Genomic DNA, 20,807 nt, shown 5'->3' with positions numbered 1-20,807 from the left:
CATTGTTAAAGGAGAGGGACTGTAGTTTTTGCCAATAAAACAATTGCAGTTGCAAAACCAATAGCTGATGAGCATTAAACAAAGCAGAGGAAAAGCACAGCTAACAGGCTGTAATGTGCCTTGTAGTAACGTTGTATATGCTAAAATACAACCTACCATTCTTAGCTATCTCTGAAAGCACCTGGGCTGCTTTTACTGCACATCGTGGATTGCTTTTCAGGATTTTTGCCAAAGTTAGGAGGATCCCACTCTCTTTGATTAGGCTGAAGGTTCTCTGCTCTGTAATGATAAGAGTGTTTACAATACTTGCTATGGATTTGGAACTACTTACGCTTTGCTTGGTTTCCTAGAGTTATGAGAGGATATCTTTGGGATCCACGGTTTTGATTTAACGAGGTACTTAGTCTGTCCCAGTCTAAATATATGGGAAAGCTCATCTGCTTAAACTGCTGCAAGTGTCTATCCAGCTGATTATTCTACTTCGTGCTGAATTGAAGCACAGGTGGCAAAGCGAAGAGGAAAACATTTTCATCTTCTCTGACTATAAAAAGATGCTTGCGTAAGACACAGGAAGTCGTGGATTAAGATTCTATTCCTGATGTGTGGCCTAGCCATTAATTTTGTAGGTATGCACAATATCTTTTATTAGACCAGCAATTAGAACAGTCAGTTCCCAAAGGCTTTTTGCATCAAAAGCATGGCTAATTGTCCTTAAAGTAGTACATCACCATTCACCGGGGTATTCAAATAAATGCAGATTTGTCATCTGAAAAATATGCAGAGTCCTTAAGGATTTTCTCCTAAGGAGAGTAAGAACTACTTGTTTAATTCTTGTCCGACTGGTGGAGGTCTTAGCCCAGACCCTAGACAACAAAAATGAAATGGAATTTTTTTCCTCTGTTGTCAGTATGTGTGTGACAGACAACTTGCTGTCTGATAAATGAAATGGCTGATGAACTTAATTGAGATATGGTATCAGAAAGATTTTGATTCCTAGGTGGCAACCTACCAAAGAACCCCATCTAACATGCTTCTCTTTCAAAGCAGATGTTTATTAATTTCCTAGGTCAACCAGACTTCAATCACTTTAGATATGGGAGAAGTTGTATCATTGTGGAAGGTCTACACGAAGCAGTAATTAGTTGTGTAAAAGTGCAGAGCCAGCCATTTCTGTACCTCTCATTATTTTGCTTTGACTGCTACACGTACAAAGTGACTATTATGCAACCCAGACACACTGATGTAGTTTTGAGATGTAGATCAGTCAATTAATTTACTTTCAACCAGCTATCCCTGGGAGACCGTTGAATAATGCAGCTATTGATTGTCCTGTTTATAAAAGATAAAGGGTGCTTGAATGAGTTTTTTAGGCATGTTTTCTTCTGAATTGGTTACATAAAGGAGTAGTATAATACGGAAATGTCATTGCAGCATCATTCCTTAATAGTTTAGTAAAAAGTTAATAAGCTTTCTTAGCAGAGCTAAGTCGTCTTAGGAATTCACACAAATACAGAAAAGGAGGTTGAAGTCTGACTTAGTGTGTGAAAGTTGGTATAACTGTAACTGACAAGCCATGTTATAGCCGTGGTATCTTATCTGCTTGATTTGCTAGTAAATCAAATACTATTTGGTACATGAAGATTTTCTTAACGTTTTTAATCTGTTTGTTTGCTGAATTTGGATGCTGTGCTTTTCTTGGCCTGGAATGCTGAGCACATCTGGTTGCATTGAAAATATGCTGAATAATATTGCAAGCATGTGTCATAACTACAGATGTGATCTTGTACTAATGTGCAAGTAGTTAACATGTCTTGCTTAGAGGAATAAATCCACTTCAGTACAGAGCAGCCTGTGGATATCAGTGAAGACCTTTTAATCTGGACGCAAATAAATTCAATTAGGAGGTCTGGTTAATGAGTAAAGACCATGACAATTTGTGAAAGCCTGTGAAGGTTCACATCTCATCATCCAAAATGCCTCTGGAATATTTAGAGACACTATTGCTGTATTTATTCTTCAGATTCTTGTAACTTGTTTTCTGTGAGCTGAGAGGTGTTGATGTGTGCTGTGTGAAGGGTGGCCACTGGTGAAGTCCCTGTGCTTGGAAGAAGGAAGAACTGCTGCCACGTGAATGCTGGCAGGTAAAGCAACCTTCTTCAGTGAAGGATATAATAAATAGATCTCAGTTAACAGGTAATTACCCCCTTGGCTGTCCCGATTTCTATCCTCTCAAGTGCTGAGTTTGCCTCTGCTAATAAGATGTCTGAAACACTGAAGAGGCTTTTGGGCTGAGCAGGTTTGTCACATCTTTTTATGCAGTTCTATGCAACAGCATCAGTGAGCTGAAGGTGTGTCAGAATGGAAGGCACGATGAGATCAGAGAAGTGTAAAAAGTGGTTGCTACCACTGGCTTTTCTTATTTGGGTTCTTAGTAAGCTGATAATAAATGGATTCTTCAGTAAGAGTGAAAGGGCAGACCAAGTTTCCTCTGTCGCCTTTGCTGGAAAAAAAAAAAAAGGAATTCAAATGTAATTTCTGTCCTGCCTATTTTATCTACGGTGATTTTTACTTCTAATTTTCTGTAGCCTTTCTTCTCCCTAGAAGTCTAAAAAAAAGAGTGAACAGATGTAGAAAAAATGAGACTGGTGTTATTAGCAGTGTGAGCAAATGAATAGAATCAAATCTGTTTTACTCTAATTTATGGGAATTTTTGACTGTGTATTTGAATAAGTCATCTGTATAATGTTCCAGGAACATCAACCTTTGTGCTCGTTCATATGAAAATTACTTCCAGAAGTCATTTTTGATCATCTACATAATGATTACTGTGCAGCATAACTAGCTGTAAACTGTAATATGTTCAGTAACAAATTCGCTGCATTTTAAGCCTTTTTATATTACACAAGTTACGGATTTTATTTTTTAAGATGCCTGCTGTAATTTAGAGATTAAGTCATTAGAGCAGTTGGAGCAATTTAATAATTATCTTCCAGATACGTTACTTATAAACTCACATTAATTGCTATATACTCTTTGAAATGTGTTCTGGAGGTCAGTATGTTCTGTACCTATATCTATCTGGGCTAAATGTTTCACAGTAGTTGGTTTCTATTAAGCGTATATTCTGATAGGATCACTCCAGTTTTAATCCTAGGAGAGCTTGTTTTGTAATAATTTGAACACTAAATTTGGAATTTCTATGCAGCTTAAAGTATTTTCATGACTTCATTAGGTCACAGTTCAGAGGGTAGGCTGAGAGAAAGGAAAACAACAAAACGCACTGGAGAGATCTATAGTTCCAGTGGTAATTGCTTGTAATACAGATTATCACAAAGATGAAAAGCTCTAATGAGCGCTTTCATATTGAGTAAACAGTTAAAGTGATCAGGATTGATACTTAGCTATCTTCAGTCAGAGCCTGGAGAATCCCATTTAAACTTGCAATGATGTCTTCTTCAGCTTTGGGGTCATCTCCACAGAGTTCAAGGTAGTCCAGATGATGACTCAGAGTTTCTAAACAGAACAGGATGGAAAACTGATGAGCCAGCATAAAAAATATATATATTTTGGGAGTACATTTCTTTTCAGTGACTATGGGTGACTATAAGCTCATGTCCTAAACATGCTCCTTAAATAACTCATTTCACCCAAAAGCTTGGGGCCAAGTTCTGGTTCCACTTCTCAGACAAGGCATAGTTCTCATGAAGGCATGAGCATTCAAAGATGACATCTGGAGAAATCAGTTTATATATAATAAATGGCACAGTTTGAGGCAGGGGGGAGAGAGAGACAGAAAACAAATCTGTCACTTCGTAATATCTTGTTATAAAAATGATAGCACTTGCAGTTCAACTAGCTATATATATTTCTCTCATCGTGGTCAGCAGCAGACATTTAAAACAGTACAAGAACTCCATTTGTTACTAGCAACCTTGGGCTTTAAAAGCATACCTACTATTTATATCAGTGTATTTAACACATTTTTGTGGTCTTCCATTCCATATAATTAGGGAATTTTCTTCTATTAATTATAGCTTTCTGTTGTGAAAGCACCCTTCATTCTACCTTTTGGGCTTCACCAGATTACCTCTTGCATCCAAAGGTAGCTTTCTTGAGAGAGACCTTATTGGAAGGTTTGTAGAAATGCAAAGGCATTGTTAACAGTATCTCCTCTACTCGCCTTCGTACCATCTCCTTAAAAATGTTTATGTCATACTCTGTTTTATGGAATTTGAGTAGTTTTTGTGCTTTACTGTAATCCTACTATCTCCTTGTGCAGAGATCAGACTTCTGTACTTCAAAATCCCCTATTCCTTGTGCTTATGTACATTCATGTCACTCTTCCTGCTTTCCAGCTTAGTAATTGAGCAGCTGATTTAAATGGCATCCTGCACATCACAGTTAATGATTTGACAATTCATTTTTTAATTCCTTATAAATTCCAGGGCACAAAGTCCAGTCCTAACAACTTGCTACCATTTATTTTATTGATTTGTTCTAAATCAGTCTTCTGCCCTTCCAGTCTGAAGATTTCCTTGGAAATATAGGGATCTTGATATGTCGAAATTAATGTGAAAAAATTACACAGGAAAACTAGCAGCTGAAGCAGTTAACTTATTGTAGAATACAATGTAAAATGTTATCAAAAGCATTGCATGTTGGGTGCTCCAAAAGTAACGCCTCCTGTAATTTTTTTCCATGCAAATTCAGATACAAAGAGTGCAATAACACTATTTGATAGAGCAAATTCTACAAAACACTATTCTTTTTTTATCAGTCGCCACTCTTAACTGTGCATTTTTACCAGCCGTAGACAAGGGCCTGCATCCTGTGCTCCTGGGAAAGAAAAACTGCACCAGCAGAGGTGACCCACTGCCACCACTGCTGAAATGCACTACCCGCTGCCTCACCGTACTCACATCAACTGTTTGGTCTCCAGAAATGTTCAGCAAGGGTCTAAATGCTAATGGGTGCAATCTTTTCTGCGTGGATGAATTCAGTGCCCCACCTTTGTTTCTTTTGACCTTCCATGTCAGATGTTGTTTTGTCAGACTGCCTTTCTGCCACCGTCTGTCACACGACAACAACACGTAATGAAATTCTGAGAGTAAGGGTCAACATGTACTGCCATTCCACCAATGTCTGACTTTGGTGTTGTGGGCCAACGTCATGAAACAGGAGACGATATTTTTGAAGCAGCTTTAATTAAATAGTGACTCGCAAACCGTTTCACTGAAAAAGATGAATTGTGAGTCTCGGCTTGGAGATCCTTCAGTGCATGCATGAGGTGAATAATTCATCTTTTTTTTTATTTATTAGATAGGTTCACTATTTTCTACCTCCTCAATGTGTCTATTAATTAATGCAAGATTTTTGTTTTGTTTCTAATTAAAATATGTGAATTTAATACAGGCAGGAACAACTGACTTATTTTGAGGGACCAGAAGTGTCTTGAGCTGTTGAAAACAGGTAGAAGGAAAGGGAAGGAAACTGGAACATCATTAAATGTTGTTGTTATCCCTTGAGAAGTAAAATTATTTTGGCTTAATTAAAAGCAGTTGTTTCTGAACAACGGTTTTAGTTTTCTGTGCTTTAAAGGTGCCATCTGCAGAAAAATGACTGCATTCATCAGGTTAAAAATCTGTGTGGGGAAAATATTTCATCATAGTTATTCTGAGTATGAATGTGAGGCTGTTGGTATTGATGTCTCTTGCAAAGGTGCTGTAGTTGAAGGCAACTATCTTTCTGTGTCTTTTCTTGGCCTTTTCAAAGTTGTGTGCAAAAGGAAACATGGCCATAAAATTGATAGGAGGTCACTGTTTTTAAAAAAATAATTTCTTTGGGTTTGTTGCCTTTTTATTGATGAAATGGACTTAAAAACACCTAGAATTCATGTCTGTACAGCAGGGATAGTTTATTTTGACCTGCTTGAAAAATGAACATTAATCACAGGTTTCACTTTCAGTCGGGTTCTGCTACTACAATTTGCTGAAGAAAGGTTTTTGTGTGAATGAAGTATGTATAGAAAGCCATTTTCTTACAAAATCAAGTAATACCACCTGGGCAACCTGACAGTTGAGTCAGCTTGCATGTTAAACTGGATCTATTCAGTAGGAAGCTACAACTGCTGGTCGTGCAGCATGAAATAAACTCGAAGGCTGTGACAGTAAATGACCTACTGAACTGTATGAGTTGCTCCTTATCGAAACACTGAATGCGTTAGCATGAGGTAATGCATTTAATTTCTAGTACTTGTGCAATTAGAGTAATAATGATATTGTCAACTAAGTTTTGAATGGGATTAAGTTATTCAGGAAAAAATGAGAAGTCAACTGAGTCTCATAAGTGATAGGTTGTTTTACAAATAGCAGGGGACAGTCTACATCACTGCTCACTCATTAGGTTGGAATAATGGTGATTAGAAATCCACGTGCTTTGTTATTCCTTCAAAGAAGAGATCAATAGAGCAACACCATGTGCACGATGACTGATGTAGTCCTTGAAAAATAACCCATCTGGTTTGTCTATTGTGTTGTAAAATCAGTACCATAAGCAGCAGAACCAGCTTGCTGACTAAAAAGCTATTTTTATACAAGTCTTGCAGGAAACCATATTTAACTCTTAATAGTCTTAAATAATAACCCCTTTCCTCACACACTCAGAATTCTCTCATGTTGTATGTTATTTATCAAAGCCCGTTTAGTCAACACGAGAAGGATTCCGCTTTTCTCGCTGCCTTCAAGTTCATGCTTCTGAGAGTGGCATTAGGAGGCAGATGCTATGAAACACAGATGTTCTGTGGACAGGCAATAATAGCAGCACACATGAAGACTGTAACTAGAACTGGCCAGAATAGGGTATTTCTGTTCCGTGGAAAATTCTGGCTTGCTGACATATCATTTCATCCCATGCTGGAACAGAATGTTGACACTGTGGAACTTGAGGCAGAAGAGAACAATTTGTTTCAGTTCTACAAATCCTCTTCCCCAGCTGGCAGTGGGCTGGAGGAGGCTGGCTGGGCTGGCCGGCCCTGGGAGCCTGCCCACACGATCTCTGGGGAAGGTTTCAGTAAAATAAATGTGTTCCTGGAGAAACACTTCATTCTCATGAATCAACATTTTTTCATTAAAATGCTGTTGATCAACTGTAGCAGCAGTTGGGTACAGTGGGGGGAAATGCCCTCAAGCTCTGATCTGGAAAGCACTGATCTTGCTTTATTGCTGAAGACCTGTATGAGTTGAATGTCTCTGGAGGCTGAAATACAAAAGGTGGGTTTTTTTTTTTAGTTCTGTTTATTTTTTTTCCTTTTTCACACAGATCAGTGCACCAGCTACTGAGTAGAGGCATAGGAATCATGCTTTTGCTGTGGGAATTGGCTTTTTGATCACAGAGTAGAAACAATAACGCGGAAAACATGCTGCATCCAAGTAATTTTATCTGGCCTCTGCTGTGAGGTTTGAGCCATGAGGTGTAGTGTGAGCTCTTCAGATCTCCTGATATGCTGCTAAGTCAGTTACCAACACAAGTTTGACTTAAAGTCCTGAAGTAGTGAGAAAGGAGGAATCTCCAGGTGGAGACGGATGATTAGTGGTGTCCTGAAGAGTCTGTCTTGGGGCTAGTGCTCTTCAACATCTTTGTGGGTGACATGGACAGTGGAACTGAGTGCACTGTGAGCAAGTTTGCTGAAGGCATCAAGCACAGTAGCACAGTTGATATGATGGAAGGGATGCCATCCCAGGGGACCTGGACAGGCTTGAGAATTGGGCCCCTGTGAATCTTAGGCTCTGTGAATCTTAGGAATCTGAGGCCTGTAACTAGTGGTGTTCCCCAGGGGTCAGTGCTGGGTCTGATCTTGTTCAACATCTTCATCAATGACCTGCATGAGGAGTTGGAGTCCATCCTCAGCAAGTTTGCCAGTGACCAAGCTGGGAGGATTGGCTGATCCACCTGAAGGCTGTGCTACCATTGAACAAGACCTGGACAGACCGGAGAGGTAGGCAGAGGGGTATGTGATGAGGTTTAACAAGAGCAATTTTAGAGTCTTGCATCCAGGGGGGAATAACTGCATGCATCAGTACAGGTTAGGGGGTGACCTGCTGGAGAGGAGCTCTGCGGAGAAGGACCTGGGGGTCCTGGTGGACAACAGGTTTGCTGTAAACCAGCTGTGTCATCTTGTGGCCAAGAATGCCAACGCTACGCTAGAGTGCATTAAAAAGAGGGTGGCCAGCAGGTGGAGGGAGGTGATCCTCCCCCTCTGCTCTGCCCTGGTGAGGCCACGTTTAGGCTGTTGGGTGCAGTTCTGGGCTCCTTAGTTCTAAAAAGACAGGGATCTCCCAGAAGGATTCCAGGAGAGGGCCACAAAGATGGCTGAGGACCTGGAGCATCTTCCTTATGCAGAAAGGCTGAGCAACCTGGGTCTGTTCAATCCTGTGGAAGAGAAGACTGAGAGGGGATCTGATGAATGTTTATAAATATCTAAAGGGAGGTGAGAGGCAAATGAGTGAGGCCAGGCTCTTCTTGGTGGTGTGTTTCCATAGGACAAGGAGTTTGAACATTTGAACATTGGAATTTCTGTACTAACATGCAGAAGAACTTCTTTATTGTAAGGGTAATGGAGCACTTGGTGATGGTTGCCCAGAGAGGTTTCAAGTGGCTCCCTCTATGGAGATATTCAAGACCTGTCTGGACGCCTACCTGTTTGATCTATTGTAGGGTACCTGCTTTAGCAGGGGGATTGACTTTTTTCTTTTCTAATAGCTTTTCACATATGTAGGAGCTATCTTCTACTTTGTTTTTTATTCTAGTGGAAAGAGACCTTATTCTGTAATTGCTAGCAATGTTTGTCTCTGAATCATGAGCAGTGTAAAGTCTGTACATGCCAGTTTGATTCAGTGGCCCTGAAATAGCTTACTCCTATTTCATGCTTAGCCAATTGTGTCTGTTTTACTACTTCAGTTATTTAATATACTCGACTTGTTTTTCAGCTGCTTACCTTCAATATTGGAGGAATGCTCCACAAGTAATACCTCCTATTTCATTATGTTGGTCCATGACATCAAAGGCATCATGGTGGTATGGTAGTAAAGGTTGAACCTTACTGCCAGTATTCCATTACATGTTGCTGTGTGGCGGATGGCAGCAGAGGGGCAGTCTGACAGAATGGTATCTGATGTGGAAGTGTGTATGAAACAAAAGCGTGTCCTTGAATTCCTCCATGCAGGAAAAAATGGCACCCACTGGCATTCATCAACACTTGTTGAACATGTATGGAGACCAAACAATGCATGTGAGCGCAGTGAGGTGGTGGGTGGTCCTTTTCAGTAGTGATGACAGCAGGTCACTTCTGCTCATATAGGTTCTGTATGAGCACAGCATGCAGGCTTTTGCTCATTACTGTCAAAAATGCCTAGCTAATGGCAGTGACTGCGTTGAAGAAATGTATTGTATTTTCTAGCTGAGAATTTGCTCTAACAAACAGTGTTAATTGTACTTTTTCTATCTGTTGTTTCCATGGAAATAAAGAGGAGGAATTACTTTTGGAGCAACCTACAAATTACAGAAGATTTTTCTGCTGAGTTTGATTATTATTCAATGCTGTGAATTAAGTTAATGTTACAAAAAAAAAAAAAAAAAACACAGAAACATTGTAATTTTGTACAGCAAAAGTCAATTTCACTCAGTGTAGTATATCTCTGGTAATAGATGATGAATGCAAAAATTCATGTGTCTTTACTTAAAACTTATTCATACTTCTGCTGCCAGAATGTAGACTGGTAATGAGTTCTACCAAGGAAGTCTGGTTTGAGAGAGATGGAGCTTCACTTCTTTACTCCTGTTTAGATCATTGTTTGACCTCTTACTTCTAGTTTTTTTGCAAGTATACTTTATCACTGGTGCAGTGAACACTAGTCTCTATGATTAACTATAGTGATATGCTGTGTAAGAGATAAAGAGCTAGGAGTCCATGTTGATAAACTGCTGGAGTTCTGCAGGTCAAGAGCAGCTGAAAAGCACAAGAGAAGTCCTGAAGAAATGGAAATTTCAGGTCATAAAGCTAGTAAATAGCAGTGGGTCTTTGTAGCAGTCCAGTAATTAAGAAATAAAAACTTATCTGCCTTCCTGGTTACCTGCAAAATTAGGTAGCTTTAAGCCTCCATTTTCTCACATTGAGTTTCTTAATATTCTTTCCTGAAACAATTAAACTAATGCCTGGTCTGTGGGAGATGCAAAATCTCTTATAAATGTGACTGCATACCACATAGAAGAAGTAGTAGAGGTAGAAGTGGGGCTCCAGGTCTCTTTTATCTAGCAGTGTTATATTAATTTTACTTGATAAAAAACAGGAGAAGGTGTAAATTGGAGGTGAAGAAGTCTGTAAGAGCTGGTAAGCGTGTTTAACAGCAAATAGAGCATATACGGTCAAATATTGCCTTTCCTGCCCACAGGGAGTAGTACAGCTGTACCTTAGTAGCAATTTTGCTGTAACTGAGAGAAGGAAAAGCTGCTGGTGTTGACTTAGGTGGCCTTAACTAAGGAAGGGAGGGGCGAGAAAAAGAAGGTTGCAGTTGAATTTGAGGAAAGGTTTTTGAATCTGTTCAGCGGTGAGTTAATATATTCTATCTGGGGAACGGCATACAAGTGTCTAGGGATTAGACTGGCTAATGTTATTTCCAATCAAGCTCTCTTATCTTAATGCATTAAGTATGGGAGGAACGAACTCTCCATTTCTTCAGACTTCTTAACACATGGCGTGAGAACTGCCCCATAAGGTTTGTCTTTATCTGTCTCTGTATGAAAAGCCATGATAGAAGATAGAGTTTGTCTTTCTCTCACTGCTGGGGAGGGAATTAAAAACCAATATCCAAAGGTTGACAGGGATATAATTGGGAGCAACACCTCACCTGCATTTTTTGAACTCTTATTTCTGTATATAGTGTGTTAGATTACTTGGGTCTATTTTGTAGTCATAAATAATTTGTAGTGAAAGCAAATTTTAAAGATTCCTTTGAGTTTTTTTTTTTTTTCCAAATGAATTTACTTGAAAGACAACGTCTGTGGATGGATAATGGTTCTGGCATTGTGGATATGTTGGCTTTATTAAAATTAATATAGATTAAAGAAAAGGGAAAAGGAGGATTTTGAAGTATTTGGGAAGCTTGAGGCAGCATTTTAATTTGCGGTTCTCTTGATGGGTGTTCACTGGAATGCCCTTGCTTTAATTAAGCTGAACTGAGCTTACTGCATGATCCAGTGTGTGTGTGGCAGCATGGGGTTGTAAGCTAAGTGTCATTTGGAATGACGCTCGAGAGTGCTCTAAATTAATTGAGCCAGGGCAGTTTTGTAGCTGACAAATGTAGCCTTCCTTCTTGCCCCTGCATCCCTCAGCAATCCTCTGCAGGAAGGAAAGGAGTAGGAATGGATGGACTACTGTAGGCTATCTTAGAGGGCTGGATAGCACTCTATTAACTGGAAGTTAACTGCCATTAAATGGAAATTTAAATCTATCCTTCTGAGCGCTCCTAACAGCAAGAAGCCCAAATCCTCCTTTGCAGCCTTGATTGAAATCCCTGAAGATACAGTTTTTCTTCATCAAATACAGCTATTTAGGTTAGGCACATGCCCTGCTGGTCTGAAAGAAGCCAAAATTTTTGCTGAAGGTGAAGAGTAACATGAACACCCAGCAGTAAAGTGGGGAAAAAAACAAGATAATGAACCCAAGTGGGTCAGCATCTTGTTGCAATGTCTGGAGAGCTGAATTTTTTAACACATAAACACCAATCCCTTAGACAGAAGAGCATTGAAAGGGGATGAGGGGCAGAGGGAGTTGGCTGCAGTGCTGGTGTGCCTACTATATGTGCATCAGCTGGCCTTGAACTATTCCTCAGTCCCTCTGAGAGCTGTGGATTACTACTGCTCGGCCTTTATTCTGCGGGGTTTTGTTTTGTTGATCTGCTGTTGAGCCTGCAGTCTGTCCAGAAAGTGTAGCTTTTAACTTGAGGAAAACACGAGTGAAGTACTTGAAAATGTATATAGTTGATGTAGGAATGTATATAGAGATGGAGGAATGTTGCGTGATTTACGTGCAAATTACATGGCCAAAGCATAGAATTCCACGTTGCAGTGTCTGAAGTACAAAGCTGCAAGTGCATGGCAACAAATATGCTATGTTGTTGTTGAGGGAAATGACAACTGATTGTGAAATGGAGATCAACAGGAAAAAATCCAACCCTTCTTTCTGGAGAAAAAAAAAAAAAGATGTTTTTGGATAATTGAATTTCACCAAGGAGGGAACACAGGGAGGGTGGCCTGGGGCTGGTAACCAATCCTGTAGACTTATGGCTGATGCTGTGCACTGTGGATCCTTCAGGAAGAATGGCTTCAGAACCCTGCCTGAAAACAGCTAAGAGGAAGAATATGTTTATCCTAGGATAACCTGAAACAGATCAGTGAGATAAGTCAGAAGAGAGCCAGCCAAGTGTAGTCAGGGAGAACATATGTGCTGAAGGGATGACCCACAGTAGGAAAAGCTTCTTAGTTGAGGTCTGCTAAACTTATTCCCATTCTGGGGGCTGGAAAACAGGAAGGAAATCCACTTTGAATGTAAAAGAACAGAAATGTTGAAAGTTTGTGCACAAGGATGGACCTTTTTACATTCCTGATAATTTAAGTGTGACGCACAGTGCTGACGGAGTAGGTCTGTTTGTTATGCTAGCTTTGTAAGCTAATTTTGAGCCTGAGCTTCCAGGTATCCTGGCCCCTTACACAAAGTAGGCATGGAATGATAGCATGCAGGTTTACTAGTCAGACTTGCAGGAACGGGAGCAAATATGCTGTGCTCAAAAGTAGTGAGCAGTGCACCTAAAAAGTGATGAGTGATGCATCTAAAAATATTTCACCTTCATGAACAACAGTTGGTGTTTGGGTCACATTCTCAGGTTTTCCTTGTAAACAAGGTCAGGAAGCTTGCTGGTTTAAATCAAAATGCAGCTTTTTCCTTAGTTGCTCGGTTCTAGGAGGTTCTGATTTCACCAAATACTGTCAAATGTGCGGTGAGTTGTCAGAGCTGACAAACCTGCATGTTGACTCCACAGCAGTATGAGCTGAGAAGTAACAGGACAAATGGTGACAGCTGAATATAAATTGACTGATTTCATTTATGGAAATGAATGTAGTTCCAGCTCTGTCTCGCTAGCTCCCTGAAACCTAGCTCTCTGAATTGGTTATGGGTGATGTTGGTCTCTAAAGGTACTGTTGGTCACAGTTTGTATAAATCTGAAGTGGCTTAACTTTACATTGTGGGCTTGCTGTTAGCTCACATCTGTAGTCTTGGAGCACAAAGTGAATTAAAGGAGCCCTTTCTGTTGGTCATGACATGTGTATGGGAAGTAGGCCATATTCTCAGCCAAATAGCATTCAGTCTAATTTCCCTGGCTCCCTAAATTTAGCTTGAAGAGCTGTCAGTAGAGGAAAAACCAATTAGACTTCACAGCAGAGAAAACACTAATTTCCTTTGGCTGGCAACTCCTGCAAGTGTTTTTTTTCTTTCTTTCTTTTTTTTTTTTTTTTTTCCAGCTGGATAAAAGAACAGCTGTGAATAAACAAGCCTTTGCACTGATATCAAAGCATCAGCTCAGCCCACAGCTATTCCTGCTAAATAGTCTCTGGGGAGCGCAGGTAGAATTAGAGACCACGGATGCACAACGGCAGCAAATACAGTCGGTTTTGTTCAGACCCCGGTGTGTGTTGTCATGAGAAAAGATGCTGGCCAGTGCTGGAGGTGACTTTGGAGCGGTAGGCTGAGCGTCTCAAAAGATTTGCTATCCCTGCCTTCCAGCTGCCTGCCTACCTTACTAGTAGAAGAGTTCTTTCCCTGGCTTGGCAGTGCACACAGGCCAGGTGTCCGCAGGGACTGATCTCAAAGCCACCTGCTTGGCTGTGGATGTTTTGGTTGGCATATGAGCTTTGCTGGATCATGTTGATGTGCAGTTAAAGCTAGAAAGTAGCACTGCAGTGAATACAGCATCATCACATATGGTCTAGAAGAGAGACTCTAGCGGGACCACTGGGGAACCAGTCGGGAAACTGAATAGCCTGAGAGCTATCTGAGCATATGCTGGGGAACCAAGCAAATGCAAGTATTGGGCTTCTCTGCGTGGACTCTACCTAAACAGGCACAGGATAAAAAGATCCCACGCTCCATTGTCTGCACCTCATTCTTTGTTTGTATCTGGTATGTCCTTGCTGATTGCCTATGGGCCAAGACCTGCAAAATCCTGTTGCAAGAGGAGGCTCTTGGCTCCGCATTGCTCGAGAAGGTCAGAGTTCCACCTAACGTGACCTACAGTGCAGTTACCACAGTTTCTTATTAGTCTCAGAGATTTCCAGAATGAAAAAGACTACAGTGGCCACTTCTGTAAATTCTGGTAGCTTTTCTACTGGGCATTGTCTGAAGCTTTTGGAGTACTCAGTATTATGGTGTGAACCCTGATGTGAACTTGACCCCACTGTGCTTATCATAGGAATGTGAAGGAGACCCTTGGAAGATATGCTTGAGGTTGATTATGTGATGGATACGCGAGAATATTTTTTTCCTAGTTAGTAGCTGAAGATGGCATTTTTTTATGCAGTGTAGGATACCTCATAATGAAAAAGGAGCATTCTGAGGTCTGATACGTTTTAAACAATATGGCCTTAAAAGATCTATTTGTATTTAATGCAAGCAACACATTGCTGTAATGCATGCCCTGTATTTCAGACTTCTGCTCCAAACCCTGGGTTGCTCAGCATAATCTGCTTATTGGTACATGACTTGATTGGTTCCTATAAAGTATTAATTTTGTGCTCGTTACCAGTGCAACAAGAAGGGTCAGATTTTAAGGGTGTGTAGGTAGACGTGGCTGTCCTAACACTTCTGAAAATTTGATTTGGATAATTTTGTTTGTTTTAAACTAAAATATATTTGCCTGCAGTTGCATGAATGGTTTGAACTCTGCTGCACAGAGGGTCGGCATTGCCTGTGCACTGGTGGGGCTTTTTCAGTGTCCCAGAACTACTGAGATTTTGACTTGACTTCAACAACTACTTAATTGCCTAGGAAAATAGTTATTATCGAAAGCTGCTCAGTTGTCATACTCCACTTAGAGGCAGATTATTTCACCTATAAACAAGTTGAGTAATACTAAGATTAGTTCCGCTGATGTCATGGGATCTAATTGTGGAGTAAGTTACCATCATGTGATTGAAGGTGGAAGGCTTGAACCCTTTGATCCAGTTACCTGGTACTTTCTGATGATCTGAAGAATAATGAAAACTAAAATCTCAGGGTTGTATTTTAAATCCAGTCTGAATGTCATTCGTTTCACATGGAATGATCATATTTAAAGGCTTACACTCAGTCTGTATCTGGGTTAAGAGTTGACTCATAGAGAAACATTCATAGGCTTGACCATATAAACGCATCTTCTGTTTTTTCAGCGCTGCTTGACAGAGTGGAATAAGAGGCATGTGAGCAGCTTTGCTTTGGTACACATATGCATATACATACAATAGAGAATGACGAATTTTAGTTCCCCTCAAAATACTTAAATTGATAAGAACTCGTAATTTTCCAGTGCCTTTTTCAGTTTTTATCACCCTCCTTGTGATTTTTTTTTTTCTGGTGTTCTTTAAACAAACCTTAGTTTTCATGTGACTGAAAGCGTAAAGCATTGTTTGAAATAGAACACACAAGATTTCAGGTCACCTATAGTGCTGCATTTATTGTTGAGCTGCACTTTTATATTTAAATGACCCTAAATTAGTCTTCTATTTCTAGCACATATATTTGCAATTCCTGTATGAGAAAGAAAATTAATCATGTTTTAGAGATCGTATCTATCTATAGTTAACAAGAGCTTTACTTACCCATAAAAGCTGCAGCTCTCCAGAGTGAGGACAGTAGAGAATAGCTGGTCTGTGCTGTGAGTCTTTGTCCTTTACAATCAGCAAGCTGAGAATAAGGGCGATGTTTTATAGCTTTCCTGCTGATGAGCAGCCCACAGCACGCTTCACTCTTTTCTCCTTCTCTTTTCTGTGACCCTGCTTTTCAAATGCATCTAATACTCCATAATTACTTAATCCTCCACCACCGCTTGTGTTTCCAGTTCTTAGATGTCATTAACAGAAATGGAAACACAGCAATTATCATGCTGGGAAAGAACTTTTCAGGTCTTCGGAATAATTTATAGTGAATTTCCCTTTGCTGTCATTCAGGAAAAGTTATTATTGAATCTAATAAGGGACAGATTTTCAAGACTGCCCGGATCCCGTATTGGCATCTAAGTACAGTGGCCAGTTTAAGAAGCATTTGGCTCCCTGAAGCAGTTTCTGAAGTCCAGCCAAACTGTATGAACACATGAAACTCTCCTGGTGGGAGCTGAGCACTTGAGGAAGTCTGATCCAAACTTGTTTTATTATAACTTTTGCTTTGCATTCTCTTTGTAAGTTTGTGTGACAGAAGCATATGGGAGTATTCTTTCCTCTTTCATAAAGATAACATTAGAACCTGAAGTTGCCATTTCTTGCTCACTGTTTGTGGTTGAGTGGGATATATTTAAAATGTTTAGCATTTGGGGAGGAGTAATTGTTACGGAAAAAAAAAAACATATTTTAAGCAGTGGTTTCAAAAGTGTACATTGTTTCTATTGCCTTTTTTCAGCCCTTTTTATTCTATTTGTATTGAGGCTCAAATACAAGCCATACAAGCCAAAATATACAAGCCAGTTACAGGATGGCTTAGCAAGTATGTACTGTGCTCTTTTCAGGATCCTCTACAGCCCTCGGCATTGCTGTAGCATGAGTTTGAAGAAACGCTGTCTGCCTGTTAATGCTATTTTAAGATTGTTTCAACAAAGCAGATTGAGCTTCCCAGTGCAGCACGATGTATTGCGGCGGGTTTAGTGTTGGGCTCTGAGTCTGTAGTGCTGTAATACTTTGCTGCGTTGTGATGCTGTGATGACTGTGGTGGTTATAACACTGGGGGGAGTTTAAATCGCTGACTCTTACAGATGGAACACAATCTGATAATGAGTTTGGAGCCTGAGGATCCTGCTAAGGATGTTGGGACTTTTTACTGACTCTCCTCCTAGGTAATTAAAATGCTGGTCCCTTTGGCTGTGCTTGTGGTGAGGGAGGGTAAAGGGAATGCTTTCTTTTTTTTTTTTCTCCAGTCATAATGTCTTATGTGTCTTGCAAAGCTGCAGATAAATTGGAAAAGAAAAATCCTAACGTAGAGATTGCTACATTAAATCTAACAGGGCAAACTGGTTGTGTGTGTATCAGTTGTTTGCAGTGTCGCAGTTGGGAAAAGCGTGTTCCACAGATAATGGAGAAATACAGTGCAGAATCACAGAATTGCAGAGGTTGGAAGGAACTTCCAGAGATTGAGTCCAACCCTCCTGCTAAGGCAGGTTCCCTACAGCAGGTCACACACGTGAGCATCCACACAGGTCTTAAATATCTGCAGAGAAGGAGACTCCACCTTTGAGCTGCCTGTTCCAGTGCTCCGTCACTCTGACAGTAAAGAAGTTCTTCTAAGCACATGCGTTGGGTGATTGTTTAAGAAGGACCAAGATCACTCATGGAGTGAGTTGCTTGTCCCAGCCCAGTGAGGCTTTCCTGCCAGTTCAGGGATGTACAAGATGAATTGGTTCATGACCAGTTTTGGGTATCTATCAGGTACTGCTGTTGTGTTTAGGGTGCTGACCAAGCTGCCACAAGCTGTCAGCGTGGGCAGAAGGTGAAGACATTTCTGAAAGGCAAGGGAGGAGGGTAACTGCTTGCATTGTGTGGGCAGGCGTGTTAAAGGGGGAAGCCCTGAAGGAGACAATACAAAGTGCAGCAGGGAGCAGTAGGTGGTGATGCTGCTGTGGCATTATGTATGCCAGAAGCATGCAGCCAACATAGCGGCCAGTTCTGCTGCCTTCTGAAGTTAATGAGAAATTTTCAGAGATTTCAAGTAACGTATCGCACTCATGGATACATAAAAAAAAACAGTCCTAATAGGGGGAAAAATAACACCTGTCCTTTGTAAAAGACTGAAGGAAACAAAATGAGGTGTACAGAACGTTGGTGAAGACAAGTAAGAAATCACATCAGATAAACTCATCTACGGTGTTATTCATCAACTTGCTGCAGTGAATGCTAATGGGAAAACAGGTTCATAATACTGCACAAAGCACTGACAAGCAGCCAGATATGGAAACCCTGTGCCAAATGAACTATGATTTTTATATGCAAACTAGTCAGTTACATAGATTACAGCAAAATAAGACAGGGTGGTAATCTAGATTTGTGGAACAGCACTCTAAAAGTTAAAATACTCACAAGGGTAAAAGGAATGATCTGGAATAAATAGAAGAGTGTTCTTGATGAATGGATTTTGTCTTCAGGACCTGTGTTGGTCATTACAGTAGAATGCCAGGAGACTTGCTGAGAAGGTCTCTTTACACAGGGAATACGCAGTGCTCTCATGTACATTATCATTTTTCTTCTCCGCCTTTGAATACGAATGAAAGGATATTTTAGTCTGGTTCGCAGGTCTAGTAGATGCAGTTATTTTGGGAAAATCAAAAGATATTTAGAAGAGGAGTTGTCATTGGCTTACTCACTTAACATGATGCTATTTCTGTAACTGTGATGAAAATAAACCAAAGGAAACAGAAGGGAAAGCAGAGGAGTTGGAGTGGAGGGTGAGAACATCAGAGGACAGAGTTGGAGCCTGTGGTCATGCTTCAGCAAACTATTTCAAAAGGATTGGAAGTAAGGTGACCTGGAATTTCCTACTGAGGCCCACAGCAAGCATCTCATTCTCTGTGGGCAGGGCCAGATCCTGACCTTGTAGGGCACAAGAGTAGTGGAGGTGCATATTGCCAGGCTGCTCAAGAGGCACATTGAGGGCTGCTCCTGATACGCTGTATGAAAAGATGCTTTTCTTCTCAGCCTTTAGCGTGCCCATCCTTAAAACAAGGATAAGACTCTCCTCACGCTGTGGAACATTGAGGCCGAACCGACTAGGCAGAAAATTAACTGGCTCACAGTGAATTAGAAATCTAATTGTGAATTGCAGGAAGGGAGTAAAACCTACGCAATCTTAATGTGCTCTGCTCACTGGCACGAGAGCTGCATATCTGTGTGACCAAAGAAGAGTGCAATTAATAACTAGAGCAACCTCCTTTGCCTGGGAATCCCTTATGGTTGTGAATGTGGTACTGATTTCTGTTCCTTGATTCTATGACTGTAATACATTGCATAGGTGAAATCCTAGGTTGTCACTGCCTTACTGTGATACAGTTTCTTCAAACAAACAAGAAATCAAGAAACAAATACGAATTCAATTTTCCCTGGGTTTCCTAGCTATTTCTGAGGCTGAGAAATGTCATATTGGCAATGATCTGGGGACTTAATGAGCAAATCTCTTATCTAGGAGAACTCTTCTGCCACTCTGCATTTGCAAAATGTTCTGTGTGTTTTGCGTACCTAGCAAATTGTAAATCAGCTATAGATTTTTCATTCATCGTGTCTGGTTCAGTAGGAAAATAATTTGCCTCATAACATGCGTTACAGTAGCAGCTGCCTCCACACCACCATGTTGGTTTTGGACTTTTTTTTTTGAGGTTTTGACATTTTGTTTTCTTCTATACTGGGAAGATTTTGGTGTATTTTGGTTTCCACAAAAATAAACTTGCACTGTGGTGACATCTCTGGAATGGAAACCCAGGGATTTCAATTGGAGGACCGTGTACACGTATACAGCTATGAGGGTAAAGCTGGTGTGTAAATGGGCAGATTTTATTCAGACTAATATCTGCTGAGAGTAGGGATTGAATGAAAATTCATCCAGGTAACTCAAAGACTTAAATAATGGGGCCGGTGCAATGAATGTCTGACATTCATACTTACTGTAGTAGAAATGCTAAATCATGGCCTGAAGCACTGATGGAGCACCTGGTGGGAAGGCAGGGCCAGCCCAGGGGAGCTCAGGTGCACGCAATGCAGCTGAGTGACTGGAAGGGCTGGAGCCGGGATCCACCCCTTCCCAGACCTCATTTAAGGGTTGGCAGTGGAGGTGGAGGTATCTCTTGCTGGCGATCGCAGACTACCTCTGGCCTTACAAGGGTAAGCAGCTTTTGTCCTTCATTTCTGTATCTTTGGCTGCTGTGTTTGAGCTCGTTCTCATTTGCTGCAGGCAAAGGCTTTGCCACCATGCTTTTGTCGTGGTATTTTACATCCCACTGTACTGTTACAAACCTAACCCCAATCATCCTTTCTTTATGATGCTTGTTGATAAATCTGAAATATTTAGGTTTTCATAGAATTCGATTTAGTAAAAATTCTTCTGATCAGCTTTAATTATTTCCAGCTATGTGGCAGCATATGCAGTACAAAAGGAAAGACTGATTGTGCTTTCTACACGAGTACACTTATTGCTCAAGTTATTTCATCTCTGTTATGCTCAGTGAAGCCATATCTTTGACTTCAGAACTTGAGCAAGACTGCAGAAACTAATACTAGTGAAATTTTCCACGCCTTCTATGTCACTTTTCAACTACCTAAAATTATTTAAATTCTCTTGTTCATTATACAGAGGAGATCAGAGGGATTTCTTCACTGCTAAAACTAATTTTTAGCCTCACTTGTGTTCTTCAGTCCTCTGAGAATTTGAAGTGTCATTTCCTTTAATTTTCATTATTAGCTGTTTGTTTAGACCAGTTTCTCCTCAGTTCCAAGAGATGAGGCTCATGAGGCAGATTCAGTGCCAGCTGAGCAAT

The 20,807-nt window shown here is 40.5% G+C and overlaps 1 protein-coding gene across 3 annotated transcripts in view; it reads right to left on the bottom strand.

Annotated features, from left to right (window-relative positions):
• Nucleotides 1-15,982, bottom strand: part of RAP1GDS1L (Rap1 GTPase-GDP dissociation stimulator 1) — a 35,031-nt gene extending 19,049 nt beyond the window's left edge. Inside the window, exons 1-2 of one of the 3 annotated variants that reach the window (XM_040702945.2) lie at nt 15,904-15,982; nt 3,398-3,513 (exon numbers count right to left, since the gene is read on the bottom strand). The gene's annotated coding sequence lies outside the window, so the exon portion shown is untranslated. The other 2 variants (XM_046943254.1, XM_040702946.1) reach the window with 2 other exon arrangements.
• Between the last annotated feature and the right edge of the window lie 4,825 nt (nt 15,983-20,807).

Source organism: Gallus gallus, chromosome 6 (assembly GCF_016699485.2).
Source record: "Gallus gallus isolate bGalGal1 chromosome 6, bGalGal1.mat.broiler.GRCg7b, whole genome shotgun sequence".
Lineage (NCBI taxonomy): Eukaryota > Metazoa > Chordata > Aves > Galliformes > Phasianidae > Gallus > Gallus gallus.
This window is presented reverse-complemented; position numbering and strand designations above follow the sequence as displayed.